A 22,997-nucleotide genomic window follows, 5' to 3' on the forward strand; every position below is an offset into this window, starting at 1 on the left:
TATACATATATACCAACCAGGGGCTCACTGACTCAGCCTCAGGATGTGTGTGATTGAATGTTAACATCTTCAGTGAACTCTGTGTGGAGTTGGAACCGAGCTACTGGAAAAACCACAGGTAGGACAATAGGTTTGCCAGAGGCTGAGTCACACCATCCCACCATGAAACTAGAGAGGATGTTTTCAACAGGGTTTCTTGAAGTGGTTTGCTCTGAATCATGCTGGTACTTTGGCCTTGCGCAACAGCTTCAGTTGAACAATGACAGATCTTGACTGGAAGTAATAAGCAGATTTCCCAATATGGATGAGTTTCCTCACTGAAGCAGCAGGATTTACTTGGGAGGAAGGTTCAAGTTTAGATTCCAGCAGCGGAGGGCACCATAACAGGCTAGCTCTTGCATATTATTTACATTTGTGGTGGTTAAAAAAATAGATTTTGAGGCATACTTGGTGGAACAATAGGTCAAACAGTTCCTTATTAATCAACTGCAGTTTTGTTGCCTAACCAACTAAGGAAGGCCTGTTGTTTGGTTGCTAGAAGGAGGAATTCAACATCACACTATGTCAGTCATCCTGTCAGCACAAACATTTCAACTTGCCAGATGTAATTATTCCCCGCCCCCTCTTGGCATGCTGTTCTGGGGGTTCCCTCGACCACCATGACCCAAGCCAATTTTGGAAGGTTATGCAAGAGACCATCTAACCCAGTGTCCTGTTTTCAGTAGTGATCAGCCAGATACTTCTGGAAAGTTCACAGGCAGGGCACAAAGGCAACAGCCTTCCCAGTTGTTAGTACTCAGCATCTGATATTGAAAGAGAAAGTACATCTGAGAAGTGAGGTTCTGTTTAGCTTTGGGGCTAACGCAGATCCAGCCATTTGAGCGAGTGGCCATCACATCTTGTGGCAGTGAAGAGAAACAGAGGGAGAGAGGGAGAGACAGAGGATGAGAGGGCCTTTGGCCAGTGCAAGAAAAGCTCATGATGAGAGAGGGAGAGTCAGACCGAAAAGCTCAGAAGGAAGGCCATGGGTTGCCCTGGCAAAAGGGAAAAGGTGGTCTTTGTAGTGTGATGTACCCAGAGAGATACTTTTCCAGCGTAGATCTCATAGTAGGGTTGCCATACATCCAGGAACACACACACCCCGGACATGCCCTCTGTGTGAGGGCCTACATGCCCATCTGGGTTGTTTTTTTTTTTACAAGTTACAGGAATTCTCTGGGCTGGGGGGGGGTTGATTTTTAAATTTTTAATTTGTATTTTACTTTTGTGTGCGCAGGTGACTCAGTTTAAGGTTTGGGTTCTGGTTTGGGTTTGGGCTCTGGCGTTGGCAGCAGCTGATGATCGGGGTGGGGTGCAAGTGGGCGATCGGCAAAAATAAAGCTCAACAACTTTTTCCCTCTGGATTTTTATTTCATGAAATATGGCAACTCTATCATAGATGGAGACTCCATTGTGGAGTCCAGTGTAAATACTCTGATTTAGCAAGAGTGTATAAATCTTACAAAATGCAGTATTGGCCACAGAATTCAGCTTCCTGAAAACCTCTGCTTTCTTTTATTTTTAAAAGTAATGTTTAAAAGTCCTTGTGATGGAGGAGAAAATTTCTTGCAAGTGTCTGTGTGGTGAGGTGCCTGGTGAAATCTCAAGATGTAGAGGCCTTCCAGAATATGACTTTCAATAGCTAGAAGGTGATATGTCAGCATCCTGTAGAGTTCCTTGCTCTATCCCAAATGAATAAGAAAATAATGTAAATATCCTTCGCTCACATGATTTATATGGGTCACAAAATTCATCACCGGTTGTTCCAGAATCTGGGTTACTGTGGCACAGAATTGTGATGTGTGTGCCATCAACATCATCAAAAATATTTACATACCACTTGATATGAAACATCCCTGGGCATTTTGCATAAAACACAGGAAGATAATGAGAAAAAGAAAAATGTAGGTACAGCATTTAAAACCAAGACAGACATCGGTAAAAACAGAAAAGCTATCCATAAAACATTAAGCTAAATATCAATAAATCATAAAACGGTATGATGTATGTAATTTAGAGAAATAGAGCCAGCCAGCTCCATATTGGGCAGTTAAGGATTCTTTTCAGCCACGTTGAAGAACTGTAAATAATTACTGGGTGGAATTTCAGTCGCGGAGCCGTGCTTGCAAGCAGCTTAATGCAAGACTGATGTTTCACCAGCCTGGCTCCAAAGCAGATGACTGCCCACCTCATATGTTTCCTGAAGTCCTAAATCTGCAGTTCCTTGAGTAGATAAGCCAGTCCATGAGAAGAAATACATGATGAGAACCCCACAGCTAAAAGAGGGGCAGAGTCACATATGGGTACAAACTATGTGTTTTTTAGGCACAAGAAAGCAGATCTGGGAGGTTTTCCATGTGCGCATCAAAGAAGCCTTGGCAGACTGCTTGGAGTTTGCAGGTAGTTCTGCCACAGCCTCTCTGCAATACTTGAATGTGCTTTGAGCACATCCTGGATTGTCGCCAGGAGGAAAGGAAAATAAGCTTTGGATGCCAAGCAGAGATTTCTCTCTGCTCTGCAGATTTTACAGAACAAAATAATCTATTTTAGAAGAGCAATTCAGACAACTCCCTCGCATTGAAAGAAAGTGCAAGAAGTGTCACAAAACCTCTTGAAAATTCATGGAGGATTTTCTAGCGAGCTGATGATATACTTATAAATCACATAAAGACTATTACAGTTAAGCAGCATAGAAATGGTTTAATTTATTTCTTGTTTATTCATTTAATTTCATCCAAAAATCACAGGGCAGTTGACAATATAAAAACTCAAAAATACATAGCACAATAACAAAATAAAACGAAACAAACAATTACTACACACACACACTGTTTAAAAAGTCAGTGTTCTAAGGGTTGGAAGCCTGCAGGAAACCCATTTTTGAACCATATGGTACTGGGCTTCATTTTCATCTTACAGAAGTTATGTGTTTCCGGCACATAAGAAAGCAACCCATTACGTGACCCAGATTATGTATCTATCTGTCTTAATTGTAAACACAAGAGTCATGTGCAAAGCATCATGTTTCTAGGTCATCAACACTTTTAGCTCACACTGGGTTGGCATTGCTACATGCTACATTAGCCAGTTGCTACAAATCCTTCCAAGACACTGGGAAACATCAGCTCCAACCAAGCAAGCCATTTTGGTGTCTTTTTCACAGCTTCAAGTCCAAATTTCTGATGGCTTGTCCTACTGTTGACAAATAACCTGCTGAGCAAAGTCAATCAATTTCTCTTACACACAATAAATCAGTGAAATGTGTCGTTCTAACTCTGCTAAATTCTACACTTTAACCCATGTGTATTACTTCTTTGGTTAGTATGTGTACTTTTCAATTGGTAAATGTTTACCAGTTTATCCTGTATGTTGTGGGAAAAAAGTCTCTCAGAAGCAATAGAAGATACAATGAATGCAGTACTCTTCTGCTATTGAATAATAACCCCTTCGTGGATCACTGCCTTGCCATGGCGAAGGGGCTTGAATAACTCAGAGAAGCTATGAGCAGGGCCACCCAAGATGGACAGGTCATAGTGGAGAGTTTTGACCAAAAGTGATCCACCTGGAACAGGAACCAGCAAGCCACTCCAGTATCCTAGCCAAGAAAACTCCATGGACAAAGACAACAGGCATATAAAAGTTATGACACTGGAAGATGAGCCCCTCAGGTCGGAAGGCGTCCAACATGCTACTGAGGAAGAGCGGAGGAAAAGTACAAGTAGATTCAGAGCTGATGAAGCGGCTGGGCCAAAGCCAAAAGGTCACTCAGTTGCGGATATGCCTGGAAGCAAAAGGAAAGTCCAATGTTGTAAAGAAAAATATTGCATAGGAACCTGGAATGTAAGAGAACCTGGAATGTAAGACAGAGAACGAGATGGTTGAACAGTGTTCTTGAAGCTACCAACATGAGTTTGACCAAACTGTGGGATGCAGTGGAAGACAGGAGTGCCAGGCGTGCTCTGGTCCATGGGGTCACGAAGAGTCGGACACGACTAAATGACTAAACAACAACAACATTGAATAATAACAGTTTGACTGTGGAGCTGGTATCATAGAGATCTGAGGAGACATGGGAACTGAGAGAAGCTGGGTAGGTCCAGGGATATGGCAATATTGTACGTATGTTGCTAAACAACTTTGGCTGCGGGGAATTTAAAATGGCAGCTTCCCAGGGGACCCCAATCCTGCTCTTTAAGCAAAGTTTCTGGACAGTGGGTTATAGGGCAGGCCCAAAGCAGGCCTCAGCCACCAGCTAGCCTTATGAGGAGTGAGGACTTCAAGTCTACCTCCACCTATTGACACTATTGTTTAGGGAAGCTTTTAATGTTTAATAGATTATTGAATTTTAGTATTCTGTTGGAAGCCGCCCAGAGAGGCTGGGGAAACCCAGCCAGTTGGGCAGGGTATAAATAATAAATTATTATTATTATTATTATTATTATTATTATTATTATTATTATTATTATTATTGCTAGCCAAATGACTTGTGGCACTGTTGATAGAAGGTTGATACCAAGATCTGGTGAAAAACTGTTCCCATGGCAACTCAAAGCGATTACAATATTTTAAGAAAAACAAACAAATGCAAACATTAAAAACAGTGAAAGAGAGAAGGAAAGAAAGAAAGAAACCCTGTATTAAAACATCTCACCCACTCAAGAAGGTCATAGATAGTTAAAAGCCAAAGGCCTGTGAAGTGTAGGTGGGTTCCCACCAGGTAAGACACAGTGATAACAGTAAGAACCTTTATTGAACTAACAGAACTGGGCAACAGGAGCAAAGCAACTGCTTATATACATTTCTGAAGGCCTGGGCAACTCTCACTCCCAATGTGATTGGCTGACTAAACTTCCAAGCCGCAAATCATAACTCAGAGTTTAAGGGCCAATGGCAGAGGCCCAAATCCTGAAATGTTCTGTGATTGGATATCATGTATCGAACCAGAACACAGGGGCTCAGACTCCTTAGTCCAGATTCAAGCTCAGGCAAACACAGACTACTGAATACATGACAGCTTGGTGAAAAAGGAATGTTTAAATGTTTAAAACCTTCCCAACAGAAACACAACCCTGGGTAAGCACCTGGAACCCCTGGAATCTTCTGCAGCTGCTCAGAGGATATTGGGGTGGCATGTAACAAGATATGAGAGAGAGAGAGAGAGAGAGAGAGAGAGAGAGAGAGAGAGAGAGTTGGGAAGGGGAAGGTAGCTAAGGGAAGGGATGTAGATTAGAACATTAGGAAGAACTTCCTGACAGTAAGAGCTGTTCGACAGTGGAATTTGCTGCCAAGGAGTGTGGTGGAGTCTCCTTCTTTGGAGGTCTTTAAGCAGAGGCTTGACAACCATACGTCAGGAGTGCTCTGATGGTGTTTCCTGCTTGGCAGGGGGTTGGACTCGATGGCCCTTGTGGTCTCTTCCAACTCTATGATTCTATTCTATGATTCTAAAATAAGATAATCTGACTTGCATGTAGAAACTTGAACTTGCAGGTTCAGTCCCCAGCATCTTCAGCTAGAGCTGGAAGAGGCTCCTGCCTAAAACTCGGGAGAGCAGCTACCAGTCGGTGTAGACAATACTGAGCTAGATGGACCAATGGACTGATGCAGTATGAAACAGCTTCCTGGTACTGTTAAATATCTCTAGCTCTTGCATGAAACCCGATCGGCTTGCATGGCTGGCGAATGAGCAAACTCCGTGGAGCTCACATTCACGTTCAATTCCTGCAAAATTCTCCACCCTCCCCACTTCAAACATGATAGATATTTTTCTACACAATGCAGGATGAGTCTCTGCATGATTGGTGGGAGGCAGGCAGTGCGAGACAAAGTGGACTGAATTGCAAACACTGATTCAAACCGACCAGATAAATCTTTGGCTTCTGGTCTCTCATAGCCACTATATTTGTCCTGTAAACTCCAGCAACCTTTATTTGGAGAGATGGAACAGCATTTCCCTAAGGGCAGGAAAACAGCAGTGCTGCTGTCCTTTTGCAGAGGGCAGCGTGACCAGCACACATGTTAACCTATAATGGCACATTCCTTCTCAAAGCACCCTCCCCCACATAAATAGTCTATGCAGCAAAGAGAAGCGCCGGCGAGTGCGACTCTCACTTGGTTGCAAAACAAGATCAGCTTTTACAATATTAGGCAAATCAACCACATTCCTTTTTCAGAAACAGTTATGATACATTGTGCTTTTTGCAGGCTCCAGTGGAGGCATGGGGGACCTCAGGCCTGGGGGCCAAATGTGGGGCCCCCAGGCCTCTCTGCTTGGTTCTTGGGCCACACCCAATCCCCAGACACACCCTTCTTTCATCTTGCGTCTTTGAACTCTTGGCAGTGCTTTTTGCTTGCCTGGATGGTAGGAGAGTGTCACAGGCTGGCAGAACCAGAAGATGCAGGTAAATAGTTTGCTGAGGACTCTGGGAAGGGATTTCAGAGGGATGGGGAGGTTGCTGCCTGGACCAGGGGTGGTGGGTGATTGGGGTCAGGGGCACCAGCTGATGAACACCCAAGGGAAGAAGGCTCAGAGCCTGGGGACTGGTGGTGGGACAACAATGAGTGGTCAGAGGGAGAAGACTGGGAGAAGGAGGTGTTGGAAGCTGAAAAGGCAACAGGGTGTAGTGAGCAGGGAAAGTCTGTGGCAGAGAAAAGTCCTGAATCAGAAGTTGAAGCAGGAGAGGAGGGAGGCCAAGAGGCAGAGATGAGTCAGGCTGGTGAAGAAGCAGAGGGGTCTCCTCTCCTGCTGTGACAAGCTTCCCTCCTCCCTGGTCTCCCATGACCAGGTGAGGAGCAAAGGAGGAGGAGCAAAGGCAGGCATGCCGACGTAGTCTCAGATTGCTTAAGAGAAACCCTGGAGAAAGGGAGACTTAGGCAGCTGTGGGAAGGTGGGTACCTTCAGACTCCACAGCTGCTTCATAGGGGCAAGACCTACTGAGGAGGAATTGCTGTGCCCATTAGGCCTGGCACTCTTGAGTAGATCCTGTTTCTTCCTCCATCTCCTAGGTCATGGAGACACCAATGAAGGTGTCAACAGATGGAGTAGGCTCCATCTTCTGGGCGGACTGCTAGATTGCTTGCTAAGGAGCCCACCCCATTAATTTATAATAGGATTCCAAAGGGCATGTCTCAATGTCTCCACTTGAAGAGCTGGCCAGCCTACCATCCCTTTGCGCATCCATGCCTTCGATTAACTACAGTATGTGCATTGCCTGCTGCACCTTTGATTAGCATTTTGCATATGTATCAGACTGATTAAAGCACGTTGGATGAATCAACACCTGAGAGTGTAGCCTTCAACAACTAGGGTGGAATCTACACAGATATTAAAAAACGCTGTGAAAATGCTTTTTTTATAAAAAAAAAAAGTTTTGAAAAATGTACTGAATTTGCCATAGCTCACCATCGCCATCTCGTGTCACATTTTATTTACTGCACAAATAAAAATCATTTTATTTGTCACTTACGGACCCACTGTTCAAGACCATGTTCATGGAAGACAATCTTACTTGGCTACGAGTGATCGCCAAAGAAGAAGAAGACATACCTGAAGCAAATTGCTGATTTAGGGAGACAGGAAGAACACAGAGTTAAACACCAGCTTATCCTCAGCAATTGCTGACATGTCACACATATATACTGGAGGCTTCTGCCCCAGTTTGCTGCACTCACCAACCTCACCTACCCTTTTGCTCGTCTCCAACCAATTTCTCTCCTTTTACACCTCATTCAACACCTTACCTGTCCCCCCACAGCTGTTCCTTCTCCTTCCTTGCTGCAGGTATATTTAAATGGGAAATGGTGCTCCACATATCGGCTTGCTAAACCACTGTGGGAAGCACCTCCCCTGCACCATTAAACAGCTTGCCTGGGGTCTACCTTGCATTCCTCATGCTGCAGTTGCTGTGGCTGCCTATTGGTGGCCACCACTACTGCAGAAGGGACACGGGTTAAACCACAGTGCCTAGGGCTTGCCGATCAGAAGGTCGGCGGTTCGAATCCCGGCGACGTGGTGAGCTCCCGTTGTTTAGTCCCAGCTCCTGCCAACCTAGCAGTTTGAAAGCACGTCAAAGTGCAAGTAGATAAATAGGTACCGCTCCGGCGGGAAGGTAAATGGCGTTTCCGTGTGCTGCTCTGGTTCACCAGAAGTGACTTAGTCATGCTGGCCACATGACCCAGAAGCTGTACGCTGGCTCCGTCGGCCAATAAAGCGAGATGAGCACAGCAACCCCAGAGTCATCTGCGACTGGACCTAATGGTCAGGGGTCCCTTTTCCTTTACCTACTGCAGAGCATGATGACACCTTACGTTGGTTTGTATATAGGAAGAAATACACATATGCACACACCATGCCCAGGGTATCTCGTGTGATTCAGGGCATACCTGAAGTCGTGCATGCTTAATTCCTACACTTATTTTGAGTGGGAAAGGTTTTAAGGGAATTAACTATTAGTGGAGGCAACCCCATATCATATATGATCTATGTACAGTATTGCCTGATGATACAGATGGGATTTCTGATCAGAGCAGTTACGCGTCTGTCCTCAGTTACTTGCTATCTCCTTATCCACAAGTTTCAGGCTGTTGTTTTCTAGATTTGCTGATATGGTACTCAGTGAAATAAAGGCAGAAGGGGTTGGAACACAAAAGATGGGTGTGTTTTCAAAAGCAATGTTTATTTGCAAAGAGTTGGTTCCAGACTTTTTCAGTAGGTCTCCTCTTTTAGTATGACTAAATATGGATCAAATCCAGAGGAATGATCGTGTTGGACAGTTCCTTCTGTTATCCCAAGACCCCCACCCACCCACCCCACTTTCTTTCTCCATCTGGCCTTTTCCTTGATTTCACAAGAAAAGGAAAGAAAAAAGGAAAGAAAAAGCTTTTTGTGTTTTCAGATATGATTGCAGTTGAAGGATAGTTCTCAGAGGCTTTTGTGTGATCTGGCCATCAGCATTAACGTGGCTCCCATGGAATTTATTTTTATAAACCTGGGTAAGATCAAGCATAATGGCATAATTTTACTTTATTAAATCTAAATCAGAAGATGCATCCTGCCAGGTCTCCAAAGAGAAGAAGCATCCAGAGGTCTGTCTACTTAGCCCTGGAAAACTGCCATATCAATAAAAGGGGATTACGTTAGAATTTGCTTTTTTAAAGGTTTAGAAGAAAAAGGAAAAGGAAAAAAACAATTCATTGTACATAATCCTCACCAACCACACAGAATGTAATGAAAAATGATGTCAGATTACTCCAGGTTATTTTGAATTCATCCTGTGGCATTTAGTACAAAAAAATCATATCCCTCCTCAAGAACCGCTGCCAGACATTTCTGAAAGCATTTTGAAAGGATGTGATTCTCTATTATTAGAGTACCTAAAATACCTGCAGGCCCTCCAGATGGTGTTGGACTCCAACTCGCTCCCATCAGCTTTAGCCAACATGCTCAGCAGTCAGGGATGGTAGAAGTTTTAACCCAATAACATCCAGAGGGCCACCAGTACCCCAGGCTTGCAAGTTTAGAGGATGAATGTAATAACCTCTGAGTGCATGTTCCTGCAAACTCCCTTCTTCAGCCCTGAAGTCATTGCAGATGCTTTTGGTGGGCAGGAGGCAGGACTGGCATTAAAGGTTGATGACTTTGGACAGAAGCCCAAGGCCTAGCAGTTTGGGATGGTCCATGGTTGACTCTTGGCCTCATGCAGTGGATGAGGTGGAGCAGAAGCAGCCACCACAGCATATCTAGGGAACTGAGTCTCCTCGGGTTGTCTCTGCCTTTTCCATCAGTGGTGGAGGCTTATTCCCAGCACTTCTTTTTAGCTGGAACTTGGTGGAACACAGTTCCATCATCTCTCAGGTGGGCTCCATTGCCATTATAAGAGAACAAGGGAGGCGTTCATGGTGAGTTCCAGCACCTCTTTCTCTAGAAAAATAGCCCTGCTCATCCCCATCCTCACTGTTGACCACATAGAAGGAGAGAGAGGTTGAGCAAATTGCTCTAGAGAAAAAGCAAGTAAGAGGTGACATGAAAGAAGTGGCATTGCATGTAGAAAGTAGAGAGAGGAAAGTTAATTGTCTTCCATAAACGCGGTTTTAAAAGTACGACAAGTCCGTAAACAACTGTGGAGGCCAATTCTGAATCCACATGTCCTTCCACAGTGGGGACATAGGTTTCTGGGCAGGAATTGATCACGATGAAGGTTTGCCAAATGTGCCTTCCTCTTAACGTGTTTCTCCCTTTTGTCCTGAGTTTGAGTATCTTCAAAACCCATGACACCTTTGGTAAAGGCTGTTTTCCAATTGGAGCACTCGCAAGCCAGAGTTTCTCAGTTGTCGGTGTTTATACTACATTTTTTTAGATTTGCTTTGAGACAGTCTTTAAACCTCATTTGTTGACCACCGGCATTATGCTTTCCATTTTTAAGTTCGGAATAGAGTAGTTGCTTTGGAAGATGATAATCAGGCATCTGCACAACATGACCAGTCCAAGGAAGTTGATGTTGAAGAGGAAGTTGATGTTGAAGAATCATTGCTTCAACACTGGTGATCTTTGCTTCTTCCAGTACATTGACATTAGTTTGCCTGTCTTCCCAAGTGATATGTAATTCTTTTCAGAGACACCATTGATGGAATTTTTCGAGGAGCTGGAGATGGTGTTTATAAGTGGTCCACGTTTCACAAACATACAGTAAGGTTGGAAGTACAACCTTAGTACAGTAGGAGGGCCATAGCTCAGTGGCAGAACATCTGCTTTGTATGCAAAAGGTCCCAGGTTCAATGTCTGGTATCTCCAAGTAGAAATGGGAACAGAAATGTCCCATGTCTGAAACGCTGAAGTGTCACTACCGGTCAGTGTAGGCATTAATGATCTAGATGGACCAAGTAAACAAAGAGTGGGTAAGCAATCTGGGAGGGAATGATGCAATCAATCAGGAATGAGGAATTCAATACTGTTGCAGTATTCCAGTAACAACATCCCTGAAATATAAACGCTTACACCATCAGCCTGACCACAAACATCTTTCATGCCTAAACATTCAGAGAAATGGATTACAACCTCCATCTCGGCAAAGCTTTGTTCAATGGCGGCAGATTTGCAGTAGCAGCAGTGAGTCAACTACAATTAGACATTCTTGATCTGCAAAGAGAAAATGATTTCATTGCTTTCTGTCTGCTGGAAGAGATTGTGAAATAAAATCCTCTGGCAGCATTCACTCTCCACACTCCCTCATCGTTATCTTTCTCCATCAGGAAAGTAGGCCATATCTTAATTGAGAAAATGGATAGAATAGAGCACTTCTGTGATGGCCTGGGATTCCGATTCGGAGGATGAAACAGAGGAATCCCAGCCTGCACAGGAGTCCCCGCCTCCAGGGCCGGCTGAACTGGGGCAAGGCCTAGATGCTGAAGAGCCTGCACCTGTGGCAGTGCATCAGGAGCTGGCCCCAGGTGAAGCCCTTCTGGCCCCAGAGAGGCTTGACGACTCAGTGGCCACAGGTGAGCCTCCTCCAGGGCCCAGTAACCCTTCGGCCTCTCCTGATCTGCAGAGGCTTAGAGCAGAGAGGCGAAGGGAACTGGTTGCCCCCAGGAGGAGTGCTCGCCTTAAGGCCAGAGGAGGCGGGGCTCCTGGGGGCCGGGACCGCCCCTGGCCTTAGAAGAGGATAAAAGCCCAGTCAGCCCGGCCCCAGGTTGCGGGAGCAACGTTGTTGTTGGCTTCGGACCTTCCTGTGTTCCTGATCCCTGCTCGGCCTCCAGTTCCTGACTATCCGGTACTCCTGTTCCCTGCTCGGCTTCCTGTTCCTGACTATCCGGTACTCCTGTTCCCTGCTCGGCCTCCTGTTCCCGACCATCCGGTGTTCCTGTTCCCTGCACAGCCTCCTGTTCCAGCGTTCCTGTTCCCCGCCTGGCTCTCTGCCTCGGACCTTGCCCCTCTTCGTGTGGACTCTGCTACTCCCAAGGTACCTTACCCCCGGGACCAGCACAGTTTGCTCCCGCCACACCCGCACTCCCCCTTTGTAGGGGTGCGTTCGGGAAGAGCCAGAGGCCATGGCTGAACAGGCGGCTGCACTGGTGGCTTTGGCCCAGGAGAACCAGGCCTTGACTCACACTGTGCAGCAGCTCAGCGACGCGGTTGTGGCACTTCAGCAACGCTTGGAAGCCCTACCGGTTCCTGGGGCCGACGCCCCGGCTCCGGGCAAGTACCCAGTGGCTTTGCCTGAGAAATTTGATGGAGCCCCGGCCAGCTTTCCCATGTTCCTGGCCCAGGCCAAGCTGTACATTCAGGGGCGAGCCCGGAACTTTCCTGACGACCGCACCAAGGTGCACTTTTTGATTAGTTTGTTAAAGGACCAGGCGGCCAAGTGGGCGTTGCCGCTACTCAGGCAAGACTCCCCCTTGCTGGCAGACTATACGGGGTTTTGCAATCGTTTGGAGGCCGCGTTCGGCAACCCCCAGAAAGAGAGTCAAGCCAACCGGGCGATTCGGCGTTTGAAACAGGGCAAGTCCACGGTGGCCACATATACCACGGAGTTTCGGCTGTTGGCACAGGACTTGACCTGGAATGACTCGGCACTGCGGGACCAGTATCTCGAAGGGCTTTCGGACGAGGTACTGGACCAGTTGGCCACAATGGAACGCCCCACCACGCTGGACACTCTCATTCAACGGAGTCTACAAATAGACGACCGGTTGGAGGATCGTCGTCAGGCCCGGGGTCGCCGACACTTCCAGTTCACGGCACCAGCTTTTTCCGGCAGCCCCACGGTCACAACTGATTTAACGGAGGAGCCTATGCAGCTCGGGGCAGTGCGGCCACGCCTTTCCCCCGCAGAGAAGGCGCGGCGTCAGGAGGGAAATCTCTGTCTTTACTGTGGCGGAAGTGGACACTTTGCTCGGTCCTGCCCTGAGAAACGCCAGCCGCAGGGAAACCGCCAACCCCAGTAGCTGATGGCCCTAGCTACCGGGGGTCCCAAACCGTACAGAATGGGCCCGCACCAATGGACTTGCAACATCTTATGGTTTCGGTACGTTTATACCCTCCAGGTGGGCCCTGGATCCTCACCCATGCTTTGGTAGATTCAGGGGCAACCCGCTCCTATATGGACGCTGCTTTTGCCGCCCATCATCAGGTGCCACTTCGGAACAAGCCAGTACCGGTCCAGGTGGAAGCGATTGACGGTCGACTTCTGCGTTCAGGTGCCGTTACTCAGGAGACCCAGCCCCTGGTCCTGTGTCTCCAGCAGCACCGGGAGTTGCGAACTTTGGACATTGCCTCTATGCCCCGCTTCCCCCTGGTGCTCGGGATGGACTGGCTGGAAGCCCACAACGTTCAGATTGACTGGGTCAAACGGACCGTGCACTTCCCAGACCCATGTTCCCATGCTCAATCCGGAACGCTGGCGGCCGCGCCCTCAGAGGAGGCAGCACCCACGCTCCCAGCCGTGTACCAGGACTACCAGGACGTGTTCGAGGAACGGGGGGCAGACCAGCTGCCGCCGCATCGGCCTTTTGACTGCGGCATAGACCTCCAACCCGGAGCGCCTTTACCAGTGAGTCGCTTATATTCCCTAACAGAGCCAGAGCGTGAGGCTTTGCAGGACTTCTTGCGCAAGAACCTGGAGCGGGGGTTCATTAGGCCTTCCACCTCGCCTACCGCGGCACCAGTGCTTTTCGTTAAGAAGAAATGTGGGGAACTCCGCCCTTGCCATGATTACCGAGCCCTGAACAAAATTACCGTCCCAGACCGGTACCCCTTGCCCCTTATCTCGGAGCTGCTGGAGCGGGTGCAAGGGGCACAGGTGTTCACCAAGCTGGACCTCCGGGGGGCCTACAACTTGATTCGGATCCGAGCCGGGGATGAGTGGAAGACAGCGTTTGGCACCCGGTACGGGCAGTTCGAATATTTGGTCATGCCTTTCGGTTTGTGCAACGCGCCTGCTGTGTTTCAACGCTACATCAACCACGTGTTTCAGGACTTGTTAGACAAGTACGTGGTGGTGTATTTGGATGACATACTGATTTACTCCCGTGACCCGGCTCGCCATGAGGGACATGTCCGGACCGTGCTGCAGCGCTTGCGTGAGCACCGTTTGTACGCAAAGCTCAGCAAGTGCGAGTTCCATCAGCGGACTGTGGACTTCCTTGGTCACCGGCTCTCTCCAGATGGGGTGCAAATGGACCCGGGGAAGGTGACAGCGGTTCAAGAATGGGCGGCACCCCGGAACCGCAAGGACCTACAGCGTTTCCTGGGGTTCGCCAATTACTACCGGACCTTCATCGCTGATTATGCTCATCGCACCACCCCGTTGACCCGGCTACTGCGCCCAAAGACGCCGTTTTCCTGGGACAAGGAGGCAGAGGAGGCGTTTCAGGGGTTGAAGGCCTGTTTCCAGAGGGCACCAATCTTGCAACATCCTGACCCCTCTCGACCCTTTGTGGTGGAGACCGACGCTTCCAGTACGGCTCTCGGTGCCGTCTTGTCTCAACAGATTGGTCCTGAAGCGCCACTCTTACCCTGTGCCTTCTATTCCCGCCAGCTCCTACCAGCGGAGCGTAACTATACTGTGTGGGAGCGGGAACTACTGGCCATCAAGGTAGCCTTTGAGGTCTGGCGCCACCATCTTGAGGGGGCACGACATCCGGTGGAGGTGAGAACCGACCACCGGAACCTGGAGTACCTCCAGACCACCCGCAAGCTGAACCAAAGACAGATCCGGTGGGCGTTGTTCTTTTCCCGGTTCCAGTTCCGGATCCGCTACATCCCTAGCTCTCAGAATCAGAAGGCGGATGCCCTGTCCCGGAAACCTGAAGACAACACAGACACGGTACAGCAAGCAGAACCCACCACGATCCTACCTCCGGCTGCATTCCTGGCCACCCAGGAGGCGCAGCCACTGCAGGTTCGGGTGCGGGAACAGCAGCGGGTCGACGCTTGGGCCCAGGAACGACTCCGGGAGCTGGCTGAACGGTCCAGCCCACAGTATCCGGGGCTGGTCCTGCATCAGGGCCTTCTGCTGCACCACGGTCGTCTGTACATCCCGCCAGGGCCACTACGGCTGGAGGTTCTCCGGATGGCCCATGATGCCCCAGCAGCGGGGCACTTTGGACGGTATCGGACCACCCATCTGGTCAGTCGAGAGTTTTGGTGGCCCCGCCTGAAGGCTGACGTGGCTCGCTACGTTGCTGGTTGTGATGTCTGCCGGCGTGCCAAGGGACCTACCGGGCGACCCCCCGGCCTACTTCAGCCATTGCCAGTTCCACCGCGCCCTTGGCACACGGTTTCGTTGGACTTTGTAGTGGACTTACCCTCGTCTCGTGGCTGTACCTGCCTTCTGGTTTTCTCCGACCATTTCACCAAGATGGTGCACTGCGCTCCCTGTCCATCTGTACCCACAGCCAAGGAAACTGCTCAGCTGTACCTTCAGCATGTCTTCCGCCTGCATGGCCTACCTGAGCGCGTGGTGTCCGACCGGGGCGTTCAGTTCACATCCCGGTTCTGGCGAGCACTACACCAGACCCTCGGGACGGAGGTCTGCCTCTCGTCAGCCTACCACCCACAGACCGATGGCCAGACGGAACGGGCGAACGCGGTGCTGGAGCAGTACCTCCGGTGTTACTGCAGCTACCAGCAGGATGACTGGGTCGACCACCTGGCATTGGCGGAGTTCGCCTACAATAACGCGGTGAATGCGTCCACCCAGCAGACCCCGTTCCAGGCCAGTTATGGTTATCATCCACGGCTGTTTCCAGAGGTGCTGCCGACATCCGCGGTCCCGGCAGTGACGGAGTGGCTTCAAGAGCTCCAGTCCCAGCAACAGCTTTTGGTGGAGCAACTGCACCAGGCCAAGGAAGCGTACAAGGCCCAGGCCGACCGCCACCGCCAGGTGGGGCCGGAACTTCGCGTCGGTGACCTGGTTTGGCTCTCCACTCGCCACCTCCACCCCTCTCGACCTTCGCGGAAGTTGGACGCCCGCTTCACCGGCCCGTTCCCTATCGTAGACCAAGTCTCTCCTGTGGCATTTCGTCTCCGGTTACCCGCAACCCTGAAGGTTCACCCGGTCTTCCACAGGTCCCTTTTGAGTCCGGTGGCCCCACCCGACGAGTTCCATCCGAACCGTCCCCGACCACAGCCAGTGTTGGTTCGGGGAGAGCCTGAGTACGAGGTGGAACGCATCCTGGACTCCCGATACCGCAGGGGAAAGCTGCAGTATCTCATTAACTGGAAGGGGTACGGACCGGAGGACCGTTCCTGGGAACCAGCGGCCAACGTCCACGCACCTGCCTGCCTCCGAGAGTTCCATGCGACGTACCCCGGCAAGCCGGGTCCGGACCCTCGGTTGAGGGGGGGGCCTGGGAGGGGGGATGGTGTGATGGCCTGGGATTCCGATTCGGAGGATGAAACAGAGGAATCCCAGCCTGCACAGGAGTCCCCGCCTCCAGGGCCGGCTGAACTGGGGCAAGGCCTAGATGCTGAAGAGCCTGCACCTGTGGCAGTGCATCAGGAGCTGGCCCCAGGTGAAGCCCTTCTGGCCCCAGAGAGGCTTGACGACTCAGTGGCCACAGGTGAGCCTCCTCCAGGGCCCAGTAACCCTTCGGCCTCTCCTGATCTGCAGAGGCTTAGAGCAGAGAGGCGAAGGGAACTGGTTGCCCCCAGGAGGAGTGCTCGCCTTAAGGCCAGAGGAGGCGGGGCTCCTGGGGGCCGGGACCGCCCCTGGCCTTAGAAGAGGATAAAAGCCCAGTCAGCCCGGCCCCAGGTTGCGGGAGCAACGTTGTTGTTGGCTTCGGACCTTCCTGTGTTCCTGATCCCTGCTCGGCCTCCAGTTCCTGACTATCCGGTACTCCTGTTCCCTGCTCGGCTTCCTGTTCCTGACTATCCGGTACTCCTGTTCCCTGCTCGGCCTCCTGTTCCCGACCATCCGGTGTTCCTGTTCCCTGCACAGCCTCCTGTTCCAGCGTTCCTGTTCCCCGCCTGGCTCTCTGCCTCGGACCTTGCCCCTCTTCGTGTGGACTCTGCTACTCCCAAGGTACCTTACCCCCGGGACCAGCACAACTTCAAACACACTAGCCCTATTCTCCAGGTGAGTAGAACAGGGATGAGGAACCTGTGGACTTCCAGATGGTATGTACCCCAGGTCCCACCATCCCTGTACATGGCTTTGGAGTCCATGCTGGCTTTGGGAGCTGGAGTCTCACAACATCTGTAAGGCCAAAGGTCTCCTATCCATGGAGCAGAATGACTGCAAGGATGGGGAGGAGATCACACCTGCTGTTCCTAACTTCATGCACCCACTAACCATACTCTCAAGCTCTTCACCTTCAATAGAAGATGAGAAGAGGATTTATGCACATTTACAGCTATATGTGCATCAACCCTTCTAGTAGATTAGAGACATGGTTCTCAATCACATAGTTGGTCTACAGCAGTATCAATAAAATCATAAAATCATAAAATTAAAAAGGAACGGGTCCCAAGGGCAATCTAGCCCAACTCTCTAAAATGTAAGAATCACAGCTAAAGCATCCATGACAGATGGCCATCCAACCTCTGCTTAAAAACCTCAAAGAGAGGAGAGTCTACCACCTTCTAAGGGAGTCTGCTCCATGGCTGAACAACTCTTATCATTAGAAAGATCTTCCTGAAGTTTAGTCAGAGTCACCTTTCTCATAAGCCATTGGTTTGGGTCCTACCCTCCAGAGCAGGAGAAAACAAGCTTGCTCCATCTTCCATGGGACAACCCTTTAGATATTTGAAGATGGCTATCATATCTCATCTCAGTCTCCTCTTTTCCAGGGTAAACATATCCAACTCCCTCAACCGCTCCTCATATGGCTTGGTTTCCAGACCCTTGATCACCTTGGTTGCTTTCCTCTACACATGTTCCAGCTTGACAATATCCTTCTTAAATTGTGGTGCCCAGAATTGGACACAAGTACTCCAGGTGTGGTCTGACCATAGCAGAGTAGAATGACACTGTTACTTGTCTTGATCTGGACACTATACTTCTGTTGATGCAGCCTAGAGTCTCCGTTTGACCATTGCTCCATCTAGCTTAGTACCATCTACAGGATCTGACAGCAGCTTTCCATGATTTCAGGCAGGGGTCTCTTCCTGCCCATAGAACAGTCTTTGCTGGATTGAACCTGGGACCTTTCTCCATGACAAACATGTGCTCAGCTACTGAGCTATGACCCTTGCGTCTCGGGTCACATGACAAAAGGTATGTCATGGTATTGGAACAATGCCAGGTTATGCTAAACTTTAGTAGCAGATGGGGTTTCATCTATATTGCTGTGATGATCCAGGAAGCATTCCTGGTCTGCAACTCATAGCACGCGCTCCATCCCAGAGAGCCAACAGCCACATGTCTGAGTCACTAAGAAAGAAAATAAAGTAACAGATTCAGCTGGCCAAGAGCTGTGGGTTTTGAAAGTAGTAAAAACTGCACATCAACACACCATTTCAGCGGCAGCCAATGCAAAGATTTGAGGTTAGGAATGACGTTCGAAGCCTGATTGAATCCAGTGCGAAAGCCTGGTGTGGGCAGCTTTGCTCTCAGCTCAGCAAGAATAAGAAGCTTAAAAAATTCAAACTGAAACAATCCAGCTAACACAAATACCTTACTTGTTAGAATCATTGCATTTCTTGCTTTTATTTGTAGGCAGTGATGTTGGTGAAGATAACTGGGTGACTCCTGGGCATTGAGTATGTCTTACACTAAGATAGGGTCTGTTGTGTTAACAAATGATTAGGTTCATCTTGCTTGAAAAGGACCCAGTCGTCTACTTGTCTCTTGACCTTACTGTGTCTGTTTCTTCATTTTCCTCTTATTTTCACTAGGGGTACTGTTAGGCCAACCCCAAATTTTCACATAACAGGACCCAACAAGTTGTTTGCGCTCAGACTTAGCTATGAAATTTGAGATTAAATTTGAGATTTAAGAGACTGCAAATTCGAGACTGCAAAACTTGTGTCTCATCAAAGGAGAGGCCACATTTACAAGCCTGCAGTGCGGGGGTGGGGGCAGGGTTGGACCCCCTCAGGCGTCTCTTCCAACTCTACAATTCTATGATTTTAAGCCCCAACATTTCACCTAAGGCTCAAACTTTAATCCAAGTTTCAATCCCCACCCACCCAGTTCCCTAACCCTGAGCCTCTGCAGCTTATTAACCATAAAATATTAAAAGAATTAACCAAGAAATCAGACCCCCCCCCAAAAAAAAGACTTTATGACATCAGCTCCAAAAAACACACTTTGAAAATAAACATGGTATGAGATGCAGGGTATGAGATAAAGGCAAAATGGCCCTTTATAGGGGATAACTTGCCCCTCCTTTCCCTGCTTAAGATGCCCTGGAGCAGACAAACCCACCAAGCCTCTGAAATGTTGTCATTGGAAGGAATCCCTTACCAGATCTCGTCAAGATGCTGCTGACATTCCTAAGTGCACTCAAGTTACCATCTGTTGCCATGTTTCCTTCAGGTCTGCTGATGATGTGGGGAGTGGGGGGGGGGAGTTCAAGGACAAACTAAGATGAGATTTTGGGCCACAAGTTGCTGTTACGGTACTATTTCTGTAGAAGATGCTGATTCCTATTTTTCTCCCCACTCCAGCATAATCAGCCTTTTTCCTGATTGGAGGAGTATCCATTAACAAAAATGCACACATAGGCATAATCATTAATGGACTATTGGAATGATGATTTATATTTAGGCAGTAGCACTGATCAATGTGCAGATCAAGAGGATTTTTATCCGAGTGGGCTAATTCCAGTAAAAGCATCATGGGCAATTGGCGCTTTGTTTGGGCTCACTGAAATGAAATATACTGCATTGCGGTTCCTGTTCTCTAGGACTATATTTTTTTGGGGGGGGGGAATCAGCAAAGAAGAAAGGAGGAAGAGTTAATAGAGGTTAGTTAAATCTGAAATTGCATTTGGAAAACTGGCAAGTCTTGCCTTCTAAGATGTTAACATAAAAAAGAGGCAATGTGGTATAGTGGTTAGAGTTTTGAGCTGGGATCTGAAAAGCCAGGGTTCAAATCCCCAACTCAGCCATGAAGCAGAGTGGACAATCTTGAGCCAGTCACTGCCTTTCAGCCTAACTTACCTCACAGGGTTGTTGTGGGGATTAAATGAGGAGGGAGAGAACCATGTTTGCCACCTTGGAGAAAAAGGTGGGACATAAAGGCAAAACATTAATTAATTTAATTAACTGAAATGAAAATGAAGTCCATTCATGGTTTCAAGTTTGGATTAAGGATGTGCCTTGAGACCAACAAGGCTGAAGACTAGTGACATAAAGAATTTCATGCTTTAAAAAGGGACAGCCTCGTTAATGCAGCTTGGCAAAGTTGCTGTGTGAACAAACCCAACATTTTAATTGGAAATTCCATGTAAATAGTAAGGCTACTTGTGATCTGAGGCTTGCAGCGTGCTTTTAAAGATGGTAAAAGTGCTCAGTGATGCTGACCATTTAGAGATGCAGCTGGGATGAATATAGGCTTTGAGTGTCTCTGATAATTCTGGCTTTTGCTCCAGGTCTATGCCTATAAACATGTCAGGATGCCACCTTTCCCTTCTCCCTCACTTGGTCTCATGTAAAATATGCTCTCGCATAAAATTGCTTCACACAGACCTTCAACTGTGCAGAAGGAATGTATCCCGGTGTTAGAAATCATTATTTCTGTCTCCAACGCGCTGCTTACAGAGTGCAATGTCTGCACATTAGGAACAAAATATGCAAGCTGTGGGCCACATATTTTAAAAACCAGCAATTTTGACTTCTGCTTCTGTTACTATTTCTCATCCAGGCTCTGCTGCCTGTCTTCTGGGATGAATTTAACGAATACTGTCTTCTTTTAACTTATCAAATTATGAGATGTGCTTCTTATATACACTATGGTGACAGTTCAGGTTAGTGGGTAGCAGATAAATTAAATTACAGACAGATGTGGTTGCAAAGGGCAATCATCATGCCTAATTTAGATAACAGGCTAATCACTCTGAAAAAGAAATAAATATATCCCAATGGGCTTGGCATGTTTTAAAAAGTCCTTTCTGTCTCCATCAATGTAAATGCTACAGCTTATTTTGAGACAGAGTTGCAGCAATACCCAGCAGCAAGAATTTGCCATGTCTGCCTCCAGAAAAACAATTAACCAAATGCTGCTACCTTCTGTCTTCATAACTTAGACGTCATCCCAGGAGAGTTGGCTGCTCATGGCCTCTATGATGTTTCAGCGAGGTGTTTATTTGTGGAACAGATCAACAGCAGTATCAGAGAAAGCATTCCCCCAATTCTATACTCATGTGCTTCAGGGCTATCCATTATTTACCTGTAGTTAAGCACACTGTGGGGTGAATGGGGTATTAGGGTAGGGGGATATGCTGTGCTCCTTCTGGGATAGTTTGCCCACCTTTGGTCCCTGCACTCAGGTCTCATCTGTGGCTTACAGAAGCTGTAAGCATGTGACAGCGGTCACACTCTAGGAATGGCTTCGACTGGCCGGCTAAATCAGACAAGAGTAGCTGATGGGTCTCAAACCCTTGGTGAGTTAGGGGCTTCCCCTGCATGTGAAGACAGGCTCTGGCAGATTGAGGGGACAAGACCAACAGTGGGTCCAATGGTCAAGAAGGCAGTTTCTGTAACTGAATACAGAAGCTTTTCTACTAGGGATAATGGACACAGGTATAGCAAGAGAAGATCAGAAAATATTCCTCTATGCCACAGGAGCAGCAAGGATCCTAATTGCTAAAAACTGGAAAAAAGAAACTGTGCCAACAAAAAAGGAATGGCAAGACAAACTGTTAGAGTATATTGAACTGGCTAGATTAACAGAGGCAATCAGAGATCACACTAGACAAGAGTTTCAAAAAGCATGGGGGAAATGCAGAGAATACTTCACAAAACAGTGCCCTAAAATACATACCTGGACTTGTTTCGTTCAATATCTGCAGGAGATCTTGTGGATATTTAAGTTATAATTAGAAAATTTTTAATAATCATTCATAAAGGAAACAGCTTAAAAGGAGTAAATGAGGATGCCAGATACAGGATAAAGGAAGCCTTTTATTTGGTTGTTTTTATTGTTGTATGGAACTCTGGAGAGTCCCATGGACTGCAAGAAGATCAAACACATCCATTCTTAAGGAAATTAGCCCTGAGTGCTCACTGGAAGGACAGATCCTGAAGCTGAGGCTCCAATACTTTGGCCACCTCGTGAGAATCCCTGGAAAAGACCCTGATGTTGGGAAAGATGGAGGGCACAAGGAGAAGGGGACGACAGAGGACAAGATGGTTGGACAGTGTTCTCGAAGCTACCAGCATGAGTTTGACTAAACTGCGGGAGGCAGTGGAAGACAGAAGTGCCTGGCGTGCTCTGGTCCATGGCGTCACGAAGAGTCGGACATGACTAAACGACTAAACAACAACAACAACAATTGTTGTATGTTATGCTTATTGTATTTCTGTATTGGGGGAGTGGGGGTTTATGTTATGTTGTAAATAAAATTTCCAATAAAATTTAAAAAAAGAAGAAGAAGAAGGCAGTTTCTGCACATGCTGTAGAGGGAAGTGAGGGGAAGATGGGGCTCATCAGCCTGGGAAAGTAGCCCATCTAGGAAAAGGAAAATGTTGACCCTAAACCTCTGCTGCCTTGCAGGATATATTTGAGAGGAGAAAAGGCTAAGGAGTAAACCAGGCATAGGCAAACTCGGCCCTCCAGATGTTTTGGGACTACAACTCCCATCATCCCTAGCTAACAGGACCAGTGGTCAGGGATGATGGGAATTGTAGTCCCAAAACATCTGGTGGGCCGAGTCTGTCTATGCCTGGAGTAAACCCTACACAAATCCAAAGTGAGTCCCTAAGATGGTTGGATGGCGCCTCCTTCCAGCAACCCATACAGCCAAGCTGGTGCCGAATGTCTTGCTCTGTTTTCCTTTGGAGCACATCAGGAAGGCTGAGG

Source organism: Podarcis liolepis, assembly GCF_965112155.1.
Source record: "Podarcis liolepis genome assembly, chromosome: 3".
NCBI lineage: Eukaryota > Metazoa > Chordata > Lepidosauria > Squamata > Lacertidae > Podarcis > Podarcis liolepis.